This window comes from Lissotriton vulgaris, chromosome 12 (assembly GCF_964263255.1).
Source record: "Lissotriton vulgaris chromosome 12, aLisVul1.2, whole genome shotgun sequence".
NCBI classification, from domain to species: Eukaryota; Metazoa; Chordata; class Amphibia; order Caudata; family Salamandridae; genus Lissotriton; species Lissotriton vulgaris.
The window spans coordinates 800,178,865-800,196,397 of NC_141700.1; the positions used below are offsets into that span (position 1 = coordinate 800,178,865).

At 51.8% G+C, this 17,533-nt stretch overlaps 1 protein-coding gene across 2 annotated transcripts in view; it reads left to right on the forward strand.

The window, feature by feature from the left end:
- The first annotated feature begins 624 nt into the window (after window positions 1-624).
- Window positions 625-17,533, forward strand: part of LOC147678767 (uncharacterized) — a 158,211-nt gene continuing 141,302 nt past the window's right edge. Inside the window, exon 1 of one of the 2 annotated variants that reach the window (XM_086946223.1) lies at window positions 625-819. The gene's annotated coding sequence lies outside the window, so the exon portion shown is untranslated. Of the gene's footprint in view, window positions 833-17,533 lie in introns of both variants that reach the window. The other variant, XM_086946222.1, reaches the window with a different exon arrangement.

Sequence of the window (17,533 nt, forward strand, 5' to 3'; positions counted from 1 at the left end):
TGAAGAGAGATTGTTGAGGTGAGGTATGGAGAGAGAGTGTTGAGGTGAGGTATGAAGAGAGAGTGTTGAGGTGAGGTATGAAGAGAGAGTGTTGAGGTGAGGTATGGAGAGAGAGTGTTGAGGTGAGGTATGGAGAGAGATTGTTGAGAGAGTGTTGATGTGAGGTATGAAGAGAGATTGTTGAGGTGAGGTATGAAGAGAGAGTGTTGAGGTAAGGTATGAAGAGAGATTGTTGAGGTGAGGTATGAAGAGAGAGTGTTGATGTGAGGTATGAAGAGAGAGTGTTGAGGTGAGGTATGAAGAGAGAGTGCTGAGGTGAGGTATGAAGAGAGAGTGTTGAGGTGAGGTATGAAGAGAGATTGTTGAGGTGAGGTATGAAGAGAGAGTGTTGAGGTGAGGTATGGAGAGGGAGTGTTGAGGCGATCCTAGACGAGGGACTGTGCAGAGGGAGTGCTGAATTAAGTTCCGAAGAGTGAATGCCAGGCTATGACTGAGTGCTACGAGGGAATGGCCGCTGCTGACAGCAGTGATAGGGAGCCGTCGAGGGTGAGCTCTCCTCCTCCCCCAGCCCCCTCTACACCGCCAGGAGGCGGGTGAGTTCATCGGAGGAGCTGCAGCTCAGGAGGTGCTGCCCCCGCTGCGCTGCGGAGGAGAGCAGCAGAGCCGCCCCGGACACCGCCAGGAGCTGTGGGTGGGGAGGGAGGGACGGGGTGGGGCGGGGGAGGGTCAGACCTCAGAGGAGGTGTATGTGACAGCAGCACTGGGGCCTCTGGACTCAGGAGACACCCGGCACGCGCAGCAGAGCTCCGTCTGGAGGGAGCTCCATCTCCAGGTGGGACCAGAGAGGGGGCATCGGGAGGGTGTATGCGGGGGAGAGGGGGGGGGGAGACGCACTGTGCGAGGAGTGGGAGGGTGGCACTGAAAAAAGCATCTTTGACAATAAACTGCGGAGCTCCCTCTCACCTCTGCCTGTGTGTATGACTTGTGTTACTGTAATCTCCACAGGGAGCTCCCTCTCACCCTGTGTGTGTGACTTGTGTTACTGTAATCTCCGCAGGGAGCTCCCTCTCACTCTTGTGTGTATGACTTGTGTTACTGTAATCTCTGCAAGGAGCTCCCTCTCATCCCTGTGTGTATGACTTGTGTTACTGTAATCTCTGCAGGGAGCTCCCCCTCACCCATGTGTGTGTGACTTGTGTTACTTTAGTCTCAGCAGGGAGCTTCCTCTCACCCCTTGTGTATGACTTGTGTTACTGTAATCTCCGCAGGGAGCTCCCTCTCACCCCTGTGTGTATGACTTGTGTTACTGTAATCTCTGCAGGGAGCTCCCCCTCACCCCTGTGTGTATGACTTGTGTTACTGTAATCTCTGCAGGGAGCTCCCCCTCACCCCTGTGTGTATGACTTGTGTTACTGTAATCTCCGCAGGGAGCTCCCTCTCACCCCTGTGTGTATGACTTGTGTTACTGTAATCTCTGCAGGGAGCTCCCCCTCACCCCTGTGTGTATGACTTGTGTTACTGTAATCTCTGCAGGGAGCTCCCCCTCACCCCTGTGTGTATGACTTGTGTTACTGTAATCTCTGCAGGGAGCTCCCCCTCACCCCTGTGTGTATGACTTGTGTTACTGTAATCTCCGCAGGGAGCTCCCTCTCACCCCTGTGTGTATGACTTGTGTTACTGTAATCTCTGCAGGGAGCTCCCCCTCACCCCTGTGTGTATGACTTGTGTTACTGTAATCTCCGCAGGGAGCTCCCTCTCACCCCTGTGTGTATGACTTGTGTTACTGTAATCTCTGCAGGGAGCTCCCCCTCACCCATGTGTGTGTGACTTGTGTTACTTTAGTCTCAGCAGGGAGCTTCCTCTCACCCCTTGTGTATGACTTGTGTTACTGTAATCTCCGCAGGGAGCTCCCTCTCACCCCTGTGTGTATGACTTGTGTTACTGTAATCTCCGCAGGGAGCTCCCCCTCACCCCTTGTGTATGACTTGTGTTACTGTAATCTCCGCAGGGAGCTCCCCCTCACCCCTTGTGTATGACTTGTGTTACTGTAATCTCCGCAGGGAGCTCCCCCTCACCCCTTGTGTATGACTTGTGTTACTGTAATCTCCGCAGGGAGCTCCCTCTCACCCCTGTGTGTATGACTTGTGTTACTGTAATCTCTGCAGGGAGCTCCCCCTCACCCCTGTGTGTATGACTTGTGTTACTTTAGTCTCAGCAGGGAGCTTCCTCTCACCCCTTGTGTATGACTTGTGTTACTGTAATCTCCGCAGGGAGCTCCCTCTCCCCCTTGTATATGCCTTGTGTTACTGTAATCTCCGCAGGGAGCTCCCTCTCACCCCTGTGTGTATGACTTGTGTTACTTTAGTCTCGGCAGGGAGCTCCCCCTCACCCCTGTGTATATGACTTGTGTCACTGTAATCTCCCCAGAGAGCTCCCCCTCGCCCCTGTGTGTATGACTTGTGTTACTGTAGTCTCCACAGGGAGCTCCCTCTCACCCCTGTGTGTATGACGTGTGTTACTGTAGGCTCCGCAGGGAGCTCCCCCTCACCCCTGTGTATATGACTTGTGTTACTGTAATCTCCGCAGGGAGCCCCCTCTCACCCCTGACTGTATGACTTGTGTTACTGTAATCTCCGCAGGGAGCTCCCCCTCACCCCTGTGTGTATGACTTGTGTTACTGTAATCTCCGCAGGGAGCTTCCTCTCACCCCTGTGTGTATGACTTGTGTTACTGTAATCTCCGCAGGGAGCCCCCTCTCACCACTGACTGTATGACTTGTGTTACTTTAGTCTCGGTAGGGAGCTCCCCCTCACCCCTGTGTATATGACTTGTGTTACTGTAATCTCCGCAGGGAGCCCCCTCTCACCCCTGACTGTATGACTTGTGTTACTTTAGTCTCCGCAGGGATCTCCCCCTCACCCCTGTGTGTATGACTTGTGTTACTGTAATCTCCGCAGGGATCTCCCCCTCACCCCTGTGTATATGACTTGTGTTACTGTAATCTCCGCAGGGAGCCCCCTCTCACCCCTGACTGTATAACTTGTGTTACTGTAATCTCTGCAGGGAGCTCCCTCTCACCCCTATGTGTATGACTTGTGTTACTTTAGGCTCCGCAGGGAGCTCCCTCTCACCCCTGTGTGTATGACTTGTGTTACTGTAATCTCTGCAGGGAGCCCTCTCTCTCCCCTGTGTGTATGACTTGTGTTACTATAATCTCTGCAGGGAGCTCCCTCTCACCCCTGTGTGTATGACTTGTGTTACTGTAATCTCTGCAGGGAGCCCTCTCTCTCCCCTGTGTGTATGACTTGTGTTACTATAATCTCTGCAGGGAGCTCCCTCTCCCCCCTGTGTGTATGACTTGTGTTACTGTATTCTCTGCAGGGAGCTCCCTCTCACCCCTGTGTGTATGACTTGTGTTACTGTAATCTCCGCAGGGAGCTCCCTCTCACCCCTGTGTGTATGACTTGTGTTACTGTAATCTCTGCAGGGAGCTCCCTCTCCCCCTGTGTGTATGACTTGTGTTACTGTAGGCTCCGCAGGGAACTCCCTCTCACCCCTGGTTGTATGACTTGTGTTACTGTAGGCTCCATAGGGAGCTCCCTCTCACCCCTGTGTGTATGACTTGTGTTACTTTAGTCTCCACAGGGAGCTCCCTCTCACCCCTGTGTGTATGACTTGTGTTACTGTAATCTCCGCAGGGAGCTCCCTGTCACCACTGAGTGTATGACTTGTGTTACTGTAATCTCTGCAGGGAGCTCCCCCCTCACCCCTGTATGTATGACTTGTGTTACTGTAATCTCTGCAGGGAGCTCCCTCTCACCCCTGTGTGTATGACTTGTGTTACTGTAATCTCCGCAGGGAGCTCCCTGTCACCACGGAGTGTATGACTTGTGTTACTGTAATCTCTGCAGGGAGCTCCCCCCTCACCCCTGTATGTATGACTTGTGTTACTGTAATCTCTGCAGGGAGCTCCATCTCACCCCTGTGTGTATGACTTGTGTTACTGTAATCTCCGCAGGGAGCTCCCTCTCACTCCTCTGTGTATTACTTGTGTTACTGTAATCTCTGCAGGGAGCTCCCTCTCACCCCCATGTGTATGACTTGTGTTACTTTAGTCTCCGCAGGGAGCTCCCTCTCACCCCTTGTGTATGACTTGTGTTACTGTAATCTCCGCAGAGAGCTCCCTCTCACCCCTGTGTATATGACTTGTGTTACTGTAATCTCTGCAGGGAGCTCCCTGTCACGCCTGTGTGTATGACTTGTGTTACTGTAATCTCTGCAGGGAGCTCCCCCTCACCCCTGTGTGTGTGACTTGTGTTACTTTTGTCTCTGCAGGAAGCTCCCTCTCACCCCTGTGTATATGACTTGTGTTACTGTAATCTCCGCAGGGAGCTCCCCCTCACCCCTGTGTGTGTGACTTGTGTTACTTTTGTCTCCGCAGGGAGCTCCCTCTCACTCCTGTGTATAAGACTTGTGTTACTGTAATCTCCGCAGGGAGCTCCCCCTCACCCCTGTGTGTATGACTTGTGTTACTGTTATCTCTGCAGGGAACTCCCTCTCCCCCCTGTGTGTATGACTTGTGTTACTGTATTCTCTGCAGGGAGCTCCCTCTCACCCCTGTGTGTATGACTTGTGTTACTGTAATCTCCGCAGGGAGCTCCCTCTCACCCCTGTGTGTATGACTTGTGTTACTGTAATCTCTGCAGGGAGCTCCCTCTCCCCCCTGTGTGCATGACTTGTGTTACTGTAGGCTCCGCAGGGAACTCCCTCTCACCCCTGTGTGTATGACTTGTGTTACTGTAGGCTCCGTAGGGAGCTCCCTCTCACCCCTGTGTGTATGACTTGTGTTACTTTAGTCTCCACAGGGAGCTCCCTCTCACCCCTGTGTGTATGACTTGTGTTACTGTAATCTCCGCAGGGAGCTCCCTGTCACCACTGAGTGTATGACTTGTGTTACTGTAATCTCTGCAGGGAGCTCCCCCTCACCCCTGTGTGTATGACTTGTGTTACTGTAATCTCTGCAGGGAGCTCCATCTCACCCCAGTGTGTATGACTTGTGTTACTGTAATCTCCGCAGGGAGCTCCCTCTCACTCCTCTGTGTATTACTTGTGTTACTGTAATCTCCGCAGGGAGCTCCCTCTCACCCCCGTGTGTATGACTTGTGTTACTTTAGTCTCCGCAGGGAGCTCCCTCTAACCCCTTGTGTATGACTTGTGTTACTGTAATCTCCGCAGAGAGCTCCCTCTCACCCCTGTGTATATGACTTGTGTTACTGTAATCTCTGCAGGGAGCTCCCGCTCACCCCTGTGTGTGTGACTTGTGTTACTTTTGTCTCCGCAAGGAGCTCCCTCTCACCCCTGTGTATATGACTTGTGTTACTGTAATCTCCGCAGGGAGCTCCCCCTCACCCCTGTGTGTGTGACTTGTGTTACTTTTGTCTCCGCAGGGAGCTCCCTCTCACTCCTGTGTATAAGACTTGTGTTACTGTAATCTCCGCAGGGAGCTCCCCCTCACCCCTGTGTGTATGACTTGTGTTACTGTAATCTCCGCAGGGAGCTCCCTCTCACCCCTGTGTGTATGACTTGTGTTACTGTAATCTCCGCAGGGAGCCCCCTCTCACCCCTGACTGTATGACTTGTGTTACTTTAGTCTCGGCAGGGAGCTCCCCCTCACCCCTCTGTATATGACTTGTGTTACTGTAATCTCCGCAGGGAGCCCCCTCTCACCCCTGACTGTATGACTTGTGTTACTTTAGTCTCCGCAGGGATCTCCCCCCACCCCTGTGTGTATGACTTGTGTTACTGTAATCTCCGCAGGGAGCTCCCTCTCACCCCTCTGTGTATGACTTGTGTTACTGTAATCTCTGCAGGGAGCTTCCTCTCACCCCTATGTGTATGACTTGTGTTACTTTAGGCTCCGCAGGGAGCTCCCTCTCACCCCTGTGTGTATGACTTGTGTTACTTTAGGCTCCGCAGGGAGCTCCCTCTCACCCCTGTGTGTATGACTTGTGTTACTGTAATCTCTGCAGGGAGCCCTCTCTCACCCCTGTGTGTATGACTTGTGTTACTATAATCTCCGCAGGGAGCTCGCTCTCAACCCTGTGTGTATGACTTGTGTTACTGTTATCTCTGCTGGGAGCTCCCTCTCCCCCCTGTGTGTATGACTTGTGTTACTGTATTCTCTGCAGGGACCTCCCTCTCACCCCTGTGTGTATGACTTGTGTTACTGTAATCTCCGCAGGGAGCTCCCTCTCACCCCTGTGTGTATGACTTGCGTTACTGTAATCTCTGCAGGGAGCTCCCTCTCCCCCCTGTGTGTATGACTTGTGTTACTGTAGGCTCCGCAGGGAACTCCCTCTCACCCCTGTGTGTATGACTTGTGTTACTGTAGGCTCCGTAGGGAGCTCCCTCTCACCCCTGTGTGTATGACTTGTGTTACTTTAGTCTCCATAGGGAGCTCCCTCTCACCCCTGTGTGTATGACTTGTGTTACTGTAATCTCCGCAGGGAGCTCCCTGTCACCACTGAGTGTATGACTTGTGTTACTGTAATCTCTGCAGGGAGCTTCCCCTCACCCCTGTGTGTATGACTTGTGTTACTGTAATCTCCGCAGGGAGCTCCCTCTCACTCCTCTGTGTATTACTTGTGTTACTGTAATCTCTGCAGGGAGCTCCCTCTCACCCCCGTGTGTATGACTTGTGTTACTTTAGTCTCCGTAGGGAACTCCCTCTCACCCCTTGTGTATGACTTGTGTTACTGTAATCTCCGCAGAGAGCTCCCTCTCACCCCTGTGTATATGACTTGTGTTACTGTAATCTCTGCAGGGAGCTCCCTGTCACGCCTGTGTGCATGACTTGTGTTACTGTAATCTCTGCAGGGAGCTCCCCCTCACCCCTGTGTGTGTGACTTGTGTTACTTTTGTCTCCGCAGGGAGCTCCCTCTCACCCCTGTGTATATGACTTGTGCTACTGTAATCTCCGCAGGGAGCTCCCCCTCACCCCTGTGTGTGTGACTTGTGTTACTTTTGTCTCCGCAGGGAGCTCCCTCTCACTCCTGTGTATAAGACTTGTGTTACTTTAGTCTCCGCAGGGAGCTCCCTCTCACCCCTGTGTGTATGACTTGTGTTACTGTAATCTCCACAGGGAGCTCCCTCTCACCCCTGTGTGTATGACTTGTGTTACTGTAATCTCTGCAGGGAGCTCGCTCTCACCCCTGTGTGTATGACTTGTGTTACTGTAATCTCTGCAGGGAGCTCCCTCTCACCCCTGTGTGTATGACTTGTGTTACTGTAATCTCCACAGGGAGATCCCTCTCACCCCTGTGTGTATGACTTGTGTTACTGTAATCTCTGCAGGGAGCTCCCACTCACCCCTGTGTGTATGACTTGTGTTACTGTAATCTCCACAGGGAGCTCCCTCTCACCCTGTGTATAAGACTTGTGTTACTTTAGTCTCCGCAGGGAGCTCCCTCTCACCCCTGTGTGTATGACTTGTGTTACTGTAATCTCCGCAGAGAGCTCCCTCTAACCCCTGTGTGTATGAATTTTGTTACTGTAATCTCTGCAAGGAGCTCCCTTTCACCCCTGTGTGTATGACTTGTGTTACTGTAATCTCTGCAGGGAGCTCCCTCTCACCCCTGTGTGTGTGACTTGTGTTACTGTAATCTCCGCAGGGAGCTCCTCTCACCCCAGTGTGTATGACTTGTGTTACTGTAATCTCTGCAGGGAGCTCCCTCTCACCCCTGTGTGTATGACTTGTGTTACTGTAATCTCCACAGGGAACTCCCTCTCACGCTGTGTGTGACTTGTGTTTCTGTAATCTCTGCAGGGAGCTCTCTCTCACCCCTGAGTGCATGACTTGTGTTTCTGTAATCTCCGCAGGGAGCTCCCTCTGGCCCCTGTGTGCATGGCTTGTGTTTCTATAATCTCTGCAGGGAGCCCCCTCTCACCCCTGTGTGTATGACTTGTGTCACTGTAATCTCTGCAGGGAGCTCCCTCTCACCCCTGTGTGTATGACTTGTGTTACTGTAATCTCTGCAGGTAGCTCCCTCTCATCCCTGTGTGTATAACTTGTGTTACTGTAATCTCCGCAGGGAGCTCCCTCTCACCCCTGTGTGTATGACTTGTGATACTGTAATCTCCGCAGGGAGCTCCCTCTCACCCCTGACTGTATGACTTGTGTTACTTTAGTCTCCGCAGGGAGCTCCCCCTCACCCCTGTGTATATGACTTGTGTTACTGTAATCTCCGCAGGGAGCCCCCTCTCCCCCCTGTGTGTATGACTTGTGTTACTTTAGTCTCCACAGGGATCTCCCCCTCACCCTTGTGTGTGTGACTTTTGTTACTGTAATCTCCGCAGGGAGCTCCCTCTCACCCCTGTGTGTGTGACTTGTGTTACTGTAATCTCTGCAGGGAGCTCCCTCTCACCCCTGTGTGTGTGACTTGTGTTACTGTAATCTCCGCAGGGAGCTCCCTCTCACCCCTGTGTGTATGACTTGTGTTACTTTAGTCTCCACAGGGATCTCCCCCTCACCCCTGTGTGTGTGACTTTTGTTACTGTAATCTCCGCAGGGAGCTCCCTCTCACCCCTGTGTGTGTGACTTGTGTTACTGTAATCTCTGCAGGGAGCTCCCTCTCACCCCTGTGTGTATGACTTATGTTACTGTAGGCTCCGTGGGGAGGTCCCTCTCACCCCTGTGTGTATGACTTGTGTTACTGTAGGCTCCGCAGGGAGCTCCCTCTCACCCCTGTGTGTATGACTTGTGTTACTGTAGGCTCCGTAGGGAGCTCCCTCTCACCCCTGTGTGTATGACTTGTGTTACTGTAGGCTCCATAGGGAGCCCCCTCTCAACCCTGCGTGTATGACTTGTGTTACTGTAATCTCCGCAGGGAGCTCTGTCTCACCCCTGTGTGCAGGACTTGTGTTACTTTAGTCTCCGCAGGGAGCTCCCTCTCACCCCTGTGTGTATAACTTGTGTTACTGTAATCTCCGCAGGGAGCTCCCTCTCACCCCTGTGTGTATGACTTGTGTTACTGTAATCTCCGCAGGGAGCTCACTCTCACCCCTGTGTGTATGACTTGTGCTACTGTAATCTCCGCAGGGAGCTCCCTCTCACCCCTGTGTATATGACTTGTGTCACTGTAATCTCTGCAGGGAGCTCCCTCTCACCCCTGTGTTTGACTTGTGTTACTTCAGTCTCCGCATGGAGCTCCCTCTCACCCCTGTGTGTATGTCTTGTGTTACTTTAGTCTCCCCAGGGAGCTCCCTCTCACCCCTGTGTGTATGACTTTTGTTACTGTAATCTCTGCAGGGAGCTCCCTCTCACCCCTGTGTGTATGACTTGTGTTACTGTAATCTCTGCAGGGAGCTCCCTCTCACCCCTGTGTGTATGACTTGTGTTACTGTAATCTCTGCAGGGATCTCCCCCTCACCCCTGTGTGTATGACTTGTGTTACTGTAATCTCTGCAGGGAGCCCCCTCTCACCCCTGTGTGTATGAGTTGTGTTACTGTAATCTCTGCAGGGAGCTCCCCCTCACCCCTGTGTGTATGACTTGTGTTACTGTAATCTCTGCAGGGACCTCCCCCTCACCCCTGTGTGTATGATTTGTGTTACTGTTATCTCTGCAGGGAGCTCCCTCTCACCCCTGTGTGCATGACTTGTGTTACTGTAATCTCTGCAGGGAGCTCCCTCTCACCCCTGTGTTTGACTTGTGTTACTTCAATCTCTGCAGGGAGCTCCCTCTCACCCCTGTGTGTATAACCTGTGTTACTGTAATTTCCGCAGGGAGCTCACTCTCACCTCTGTGTGTACGACTTGTGCTTCTGTAATCTCTGCAGGGATCTCCCTCTCACCCCTGTGTGTACGACTTGTGCTTCTGTAATCTCTGCAGGGAGCTCCCTCTCACCCCTGTGTGTATAACTTGTGTTATTGTAATCTCCGCAGAGAGCTCCCTCTCACCCCTGTGTGTGTAACTTGTGTTACTGTAATCTCTGCAGGGAGCTCCCCCTCACCCCTGTGTGTATAACCTGTTTTACTGTAATCTCCGCAGGGAGCTCCCTCTCACCCCTGTGTGTACGACTTGTGTTTCTGTAATCTCTGCAGGGAGCTCCCTCTCACCCCTGTGTGTATAACTTGTGTTACTGTAATCTCCGCAGGGAGATCCCTCTCACCCCTGTGTGTATGTCTTGTGTTACTGTAATCTCTGCAGGGAGCTCCCTCTCACCCCTGTGTGTATGACTTGTGTTACTGTAATCTCCGCAGGGTGCTCCCTCTCACCCCTGTGTATATGACTTGTGTTACTTTAGTCTCCGCAGGGAGCTCCCTCTCACCCCTATGTGTATGTCTTGTGTTACTGTAATCTCAGCAGGGAGCTCCCTCTCACCCCTGTGTATATGACTTGTGTTACTTTAGTCTCCTCAGGGAGCTCCCTCTCACCCCTTGTGTATGACTTGTGTTACTGTAATCTCCGCAGGGAGCTCCCTCTCACCCCTGTGTGTATGTCTTGTGTTACTGTAATCTCTGCAGGGAGATCCCTCTCACCCCTGTGTGTATGTCTTGTGTTACTGTAATCTCTGCAGGGAGCTCCCTCTCACCCCTGTGTGTATGACTTGTGTTACTGTAATCTCCGCAGAGAGCTCCCTCTCACCCCTGTGTGTATGTCTTTTGTTACTGTAATCTCTGCAGGGAGCTCCCTCTCACCCCTGTGTTTTACTTATGTTACTTCAATCTCTGCAGGGAGCTCCCTCTCACCCCTGTGTGTATAACCTGTGTTACTGTAATCTCCGCATGGAGCTCCCTCTCACCCCTGTGTGTACAACTTGTGTTTCTGTAATCTCTGCAGGGAGCTCCCTCTCACCCCTGTGTATATGACTTGTGGTACTTTAGTCTCCGCAGGGAGCTCCCTCTCACCCCTGTGTATATGACTTGTGTTACTTTAGTCTCCGCAGGGAGCTCCCTCTCACCCCTGAGTGTATGGCTAGTGCTACTGTAATCTCCGCAGGGAGCTCCCTCTCACCCCTGTGTATATGACTTGTGTTACTTTAGTCTCCGCAGGGAGCTCCCTCTCACCCCTTGTGTATGACTTGTGTTACTGTAATCTCTGCAGGGAGCTCCCCCTCACCCCTGTGTGTATGACTTGTGTTACTGTAATCTCTGCAGGGAGCTCCCCCTCACCCATGTGTGTACTACTTGTGTTACTGTAATCTCTGCAGGGAGCTCCCCCTCACCCCTGTGTGTATGAGGTGTGTTACTGTAATCTCTGCAGGGAGCTCCCTCTCACCCCTGTGTGTATGACCTGTGTTACTGTAATCTCCGCAGGGAGCTCCCTCTCACCCCTGTGTGTATGACTTGTGTTACTGTAATCTCTGCAGGGAGCTCCCTCTCACCCCTGTGTGTATGTCGTGTGTTACTGTAATCTCTGCAGGGAGCTCCCTCTCACCCCTGTGTGTATGTCTTGTGTTACTGTAATCTCTGCAGGGAGCTCCCTCTCACCCCTGTGTGTATGTCTTGTGTTACTGTAATCTCTGCAGGGAGTTCCCTCTCACCCCTGTGTTTGACTTGTGTTACTGTAATCTCTGCAGGGAGCCCCCTCTCACCCTGTGTGTATGATTTGTGTTACTGTCATATCCGCAGGGAGCTCCCTCTCACCCCTGTGTGTATGAATTTTGTTACTGTAATCTCTGCAGGGAGCTCCCTCTCACCCCTGTGTGTATGACTTTTGTTACTGTAATCTCTGCAGGGAGCTCCCTCTCACCCCTGTGTGTATGACTTGTGTTACTGTAATCTCTGCAGGGAGCTCCCTCTCACCCCTGTGTGTATGACTTGTGTTACTGTAATCTCTACAGGGAGCTCCCTCTCACCCCTGTGTGTATGACTTGTGTTACTGTAATCTCTGCAGAGAGCTCCCTCTCACCCCTGTGTGTATGATTTATGTTACTGTAATCTCTGCAGGGAGCTCCTTCTCAACCCAGTGTGTATGACGTGTTACTGTAATCTCCGCAGGGAGCTCCCTCCCACCCCTGTGTGTATGACTTGTGTTACTTTAGTCTCTGCAGGGAGCTCCCTCTCACCCTGTGTGTTTGACTTGTGTTACTGTAATCTCAGCAGGGAGCTCCCTCTCACCCCTGTGTGTATGATTTGTGTTACTGTAATCTCTGCAGGGAGCTCCTCTCACCCCAGTGTGTGTGACTTGTGTTACTGTAATCTCCGCAGAGAGCTCCCTCTCACCCCTGTGTGTGTGACTTGTGTTACTGTAATCTCTGCAGGGAGCTCCCCCTCACCCCTGTGTGTATAACTTGTGTTACTGTAATCTCCACAATGAGCTCCCTCTCACCCTGTGTGTGTGACTTGTGTTACTGTAATCTCCGTGGGGAGCTCCCTCTCACCCTGTGTGTGTGACTTGTGTTACTGTAATCTCCGCAGGGAGCTCCTCTCACCCCAGTGTGTATGACTTGTGTTACTGTAATCTCAGCAGGGAGCTCCCTCTCACCCCTGTGTGTATGACTTGTGTTACTGTAATCTCCACAGGGAACTCCCTCTCACCCTGTGTGTGTGACTTGTGTTACTGTAATCTCTGCAGGGAGCTCTCTCTCACCCCTGAATGTATGACTTGTGTTTCTGTAATCTCCGCAGGGAGCTCCCTCTGGCCCCTGTGTGTGTGGCTTGTGTTTCTATAATCTCTGCAGGGAGCCCCCTCTCACCCCTGTGTGTATGACTTGTGTCACTGTAATCTTCGCAGGGAGCTCCCTTTTACCCCTGTGTGTATGACTTGTGTTACTGTAATCTCTGCAGGTAGCTCCCTCTCACCCCTGTGTGTATAACTTGTGTTACTGTAATCTCCGCAGGGAGCTCCCTCTCACCCCTGTGTGTATGACTTGTGTTACTGTAGTCTCCACAGGGAGCTCCCTCTCACCCCTGTGTGTAATACGTGTGTTACTGTAGGCTCCGCATGGAGCTCCCTCTCACCCCTGTGTGTATAACTTGTGTTACTGTAATCTCCGCGGGGAGCTCCCTCTCACCCCTGTGTGTATGACTTGTGTTACTGTAGTCTCCACAGGGAGCTCCCTCTCACCCCTGTGTGTAATACGTGTGTTACTGTAGGCTCCGCATGGAGCTCCCTCTCACCCCTGTGTGTATGACTTGTGTCACTGTAATCTCCGCAGGGAGCTCCCTCTCAAATGCTGCAATGTAAGCTGTATTTGGCCTCCCTCAAAGCACAAGTTGGGCTGAGTACTTCCACTATAGCAATGTAAAGTGACTTCTTTCAAAGTACCTTTGGAGCTCTGCGCTTCCACTACTGCCAGGTAATCTGCCCCCCCCGCACCAGTGGCGTAGGTAAGTGGGCTCTGTGGGGTTGTCAGCCCCAGGCGACACTATTTTAGGGGCGGCCGGTGGCGGTTGTGCGGGACTGGTGGCCCGCCCTAGATTTATTGAGTGGACAGGACAGTGATGACAGTACACCTGGCCACCCCACACCCACACGTGCGGCGTCCGGCGGCTGTCACTGAGTAGCACCACACCACACATGTACGTAAGTGCAAGCACACTTGCTTGCAAATGCATGCTGCACCCCCTAGCTTAGTGGTGGTGCGGCACGCCACACGGCGCACTGTGTATGTGGGTCCCAGGGCCACCGAGTTGGTGATACAGTGAGAGCAGGGTAAATAGTTGTATTTATTTACTTACTTTACTCCTGGACGTCGTACGTCCAGCTCCACTACCCCCAACCCTGCCCCTCCCCGCCTGGCCGCCCCACAGCACTCGTTCTGCGAGCCGCCACTGACAATGTAACTTTGTTATGCAAGGTAGCAGCAAGAAAGACTGGGCTAACATTATTCTGCATGAGTTTTGTTGCTTAGGGATGTCACTACAATATTGTTTCCTCTTCCTTTTGCTTTTTTTCAGTTTAGTGGTCTTTGGTCTAAAGATGCAGGGTTTAGAAGCATGGTTTTGATCTTATTTAATCAATTTATGAACTTTAGAGAATCAGCTACATTTGATTATTTCACTGATAGGTAAAAGGGCTGGTTTCATAAGCATGACACCAGACTTTTGGAAAACATGGATCACAGTGTCACTTGGAATGCAGCTGCAAAAAGCTCTTACCAAGATCAACAAAGATTGGAGTGATATTGATCGTATTTGCAGTGATTCAGCTACGTATATGTAAAGTTGTGTGATGACCTGTCAACACCATTACCTGAGCTGAAGTGCTTCCCTGTAAGAGATCCTTGCCCTTGCCGGATGGTACGCTGAAAGCATCTTTACAATCTTCAGAGTTAATGAGGAATGCTGTTGACTTTGTAGTCGATTCTGGTGCACTGTTTCCTTATGCACTGGAACTAAAACACAAATATTTCTAATTGTGTGCTTCATGTGGCATCAAAGAAAGAGCCATCCCAACTCTGCCATTTAGCCGGTGGTTTTCAGTCCTAGAGGCCGTGAATGCTATTTTATCCATGTGGCGACCGTTTAAAGAACGTTTGCCGAGTGATGATGCCAAAGGCAAGAAATGAGATGATCTACGGACGCAAATTTATAGTGATGTGAAAAAGTACTCTCTACTGCATTCTTAGATTTTTACAGGAAAATATGGCAGCTGTAGTGGAAATAATAAAAAACTAGAGTCTGAAAACGCCCTGGTCTCCCAAGTGTTCAGCATCATTGGTGTGGACATGTTTCATGTCCTTGTGAGTAGGCTGGGGGCACTTCTAATGACTTTGGCGCTGCACCAAGTTCCTTGTTTGAGTGCTTGCCCCTTGGGAAGCAAAGAAATGTTTTTTTTTGTTTTGGATTCGTCTTTATTAGTTTTCCTGAGGTATGCATCCACCACAAATATATTTTCATAGTGTATAGTAACAGGGCATAGTGTTTCCGCTTGACTTTACACATGTACCCCTATGGAAGAGTTAGAACCAGGATCATATGTTGTATAATCACACAGAGGAATACACACTAGTGTTGACACCGTAGGGTGTGGGCTGCGCAAGTTTTTCAATTTTGTAAGCTAAATCCAACATAACATCAACAACGATACAATACTTTTTAACCGCTTAACCATGGTGCGAATTTTGCCACGGTATGGCGGTTTTAATGAGTAGGTGGGGTCAACGGACGTGCGCAGCACTACGGAGGTAGTGCTGGCGACAGCTGGCCGACGGGAGCACTTCAGGGGTTAATCAAGGTAAATGTTGGGGGGAAAAGCAATATATGCGTGGTCTCCATATTATTATAACTCATGTTTCACCCCTGTCATTACATGTTACCCTCTTTCCGTTGGACCGAGACCGGGTGCCATGGAATGTTGTATGATCACTACCACGTAGCGTGTTTATCTTAGGTGCGACACAGGTGTCATTAGTGTATTCTGATAATCTGGGGGTCAGGTACATTGGGTGGGGAGGAGAGTACAGCCTCTCATCCTTCTTGTGTGATGCTGGAAGCGTAACCCGGCCATGTCTATGTTGGGTCTAGTCGGGGTGTCGAGTGTGACATATGGGGATTCACTCGATTTGGTCTCCATGCCAGTAAGATATGTCCTCCTTTCGGGAGTTTATGTTGTGCTGGATTGTCTCGGACACCTATAATGGGCAATTTGTATTTCTGCCGTGAGGGCCCTTCGCAGGTCTTGCAGCCGGTCTAGGACGGGGATAAGCAAGGAAATGTTGAGGAGCAATTCCGGATTTTTTTATTTTACAATGCATGAGAAATGGCTTGCAATGCTGCACAGAAATGTCCCTTCACCAACCATGGTAGTCAAAGTCAGAGGTACCCTGCACAAGTTCTAGATCCCTTATGTGAAGGGGAATTTTCTCCGGACTTTGAAAAGTACTGCATCATAGCTGACCGCTTCAATAACACTAAGGGCATATGCGTCCAGTTCAACGCACATGTTGCAGAACCTGTCACAGAGAATTGCAATCTTCAGTTGCACTGGTATTGGCATGGAAAGCTATGTCAGGGGCCAGAGTTCGCTAATTGTGTACGGGCTGTTTTGGCGTTGCCCTTCTCAAGTGCCAATGTTGAGAGGGCATTTTCCCAGATAAAGGTTTACATGGGAAGGAAGGAGTGAGCGTGCATGTTATGTTATATACGTTTGTAAAGCGTGCTGCTACCCTAATTTGTGCTGGCACAGTGCAACTCTTTACCTGAGCGCATCCATCCCTGTAGCGGACCTATGGCTAAGCTGGAAACAGTCATGTTTTCAGGCCGTCTCTAAAATATAGAAATTCCGTGGCGGACCTTAGATAGAGAGGGAGGTCATTCCAGGCCGAGGTGGCTCTGAAGACAAAGCTCTTCCCGCCTCAGTTCGCATTTTTAGTCTTTGGGACAGCCGCCCTCTTTGCATCCATTGACCAAAGACTCACTGAAGAAGTATTGTATGGTGTACTACGATAAGGTTGATTTGTAAAAATCTATTAGGACTTCATATACACTTTATATACACTGTCTATTTATCATGCACTGTCAGGGCAGAAAGCAGGCAATAATAGAAGCAACGTTCCATAAACAACGGAAAAACAGTTTCCGTTGTTTTTAATGGCGCAAATATGTGTAACCACTGATAACCACTATTTTTTTAAAAGGCATTGAAATCACTGGGAAAAAAACACCAGAATTTACCAAAAATAGAAACTGAAAACAGGAAAGCCTAATAATAGTGTAATCAAACTGCCTAGACCCAGCTCGTTTTATGGCATGTGCTATCTTTTAAAGTCGTGCACAGCTTGAGTGCCAGTAATAGAGCCTGCCCTGGTACATGCATCTCTGACCCTCATCCGTGGCTCACCCTCCCCCTGACCCTCCCTGCCCCTGGCTCACCTACCCCAGGCTCACCCTGCCCCTGGCTCACTCTGCCCCTGGCCCTCCCTGGCCCTGGCTCCCCCTGCCCCAGGCTCCCCCTGCCCCTGGCTCACTCTGCCCCTGTGTCTGGTCCTACCCTACCCCAGGCTCCCCCTGCCCCTGGCCCTCCCTGCCCCAGGCTCCCCCTGCCCCTGGCCCTCCCTGCCCCAGCCCCCCCTGTCCCTCCATGCCCCAGGCTCCCCCTGCCCCAGGCTCCCCCTGCCACTGGCCCTCCCTGCCCCAGGTTCCCCCTGCCCCTGGCCCTCCCTGCCCCAGCCCCCCCTGTCCTTAGCTCGCCCTTCCCCTGGCTTCCCCTGCCCCTGGCTCCCCCTGCCCCTGGCTCACCCTGCCCCTGGCTCCGCCTGCCCATGGCCCCCCCTGTCCCTTGCTCACCCTGCCCCTGGCTTCCCCTGCCCCTGGCTCTTCCTGCCCCTGGCTCACCCTGCCCCTGGCCCTCCCTGCCCCAGCCCCCCCTGTCCCTTGCTCACCCTGCCCCTGGCTTCCCCTGCCCCTGGCTTCACCTGCCCCTGGCTTCCCCTGCCCCTGGCTTCCCCTGGCTCCCCCTGCCCCTCCCTGCCCCAGGCTCCCCCTGCCCCTGGCCCTCCCTGCCCCAGGCTCCCCCTGCCCCTGGCTCCCCCTGCCCCTGGCCCTCCCTGCCCCTGGCTCACCCTGCCCCTGGCCCTCCCTGCCCCTGG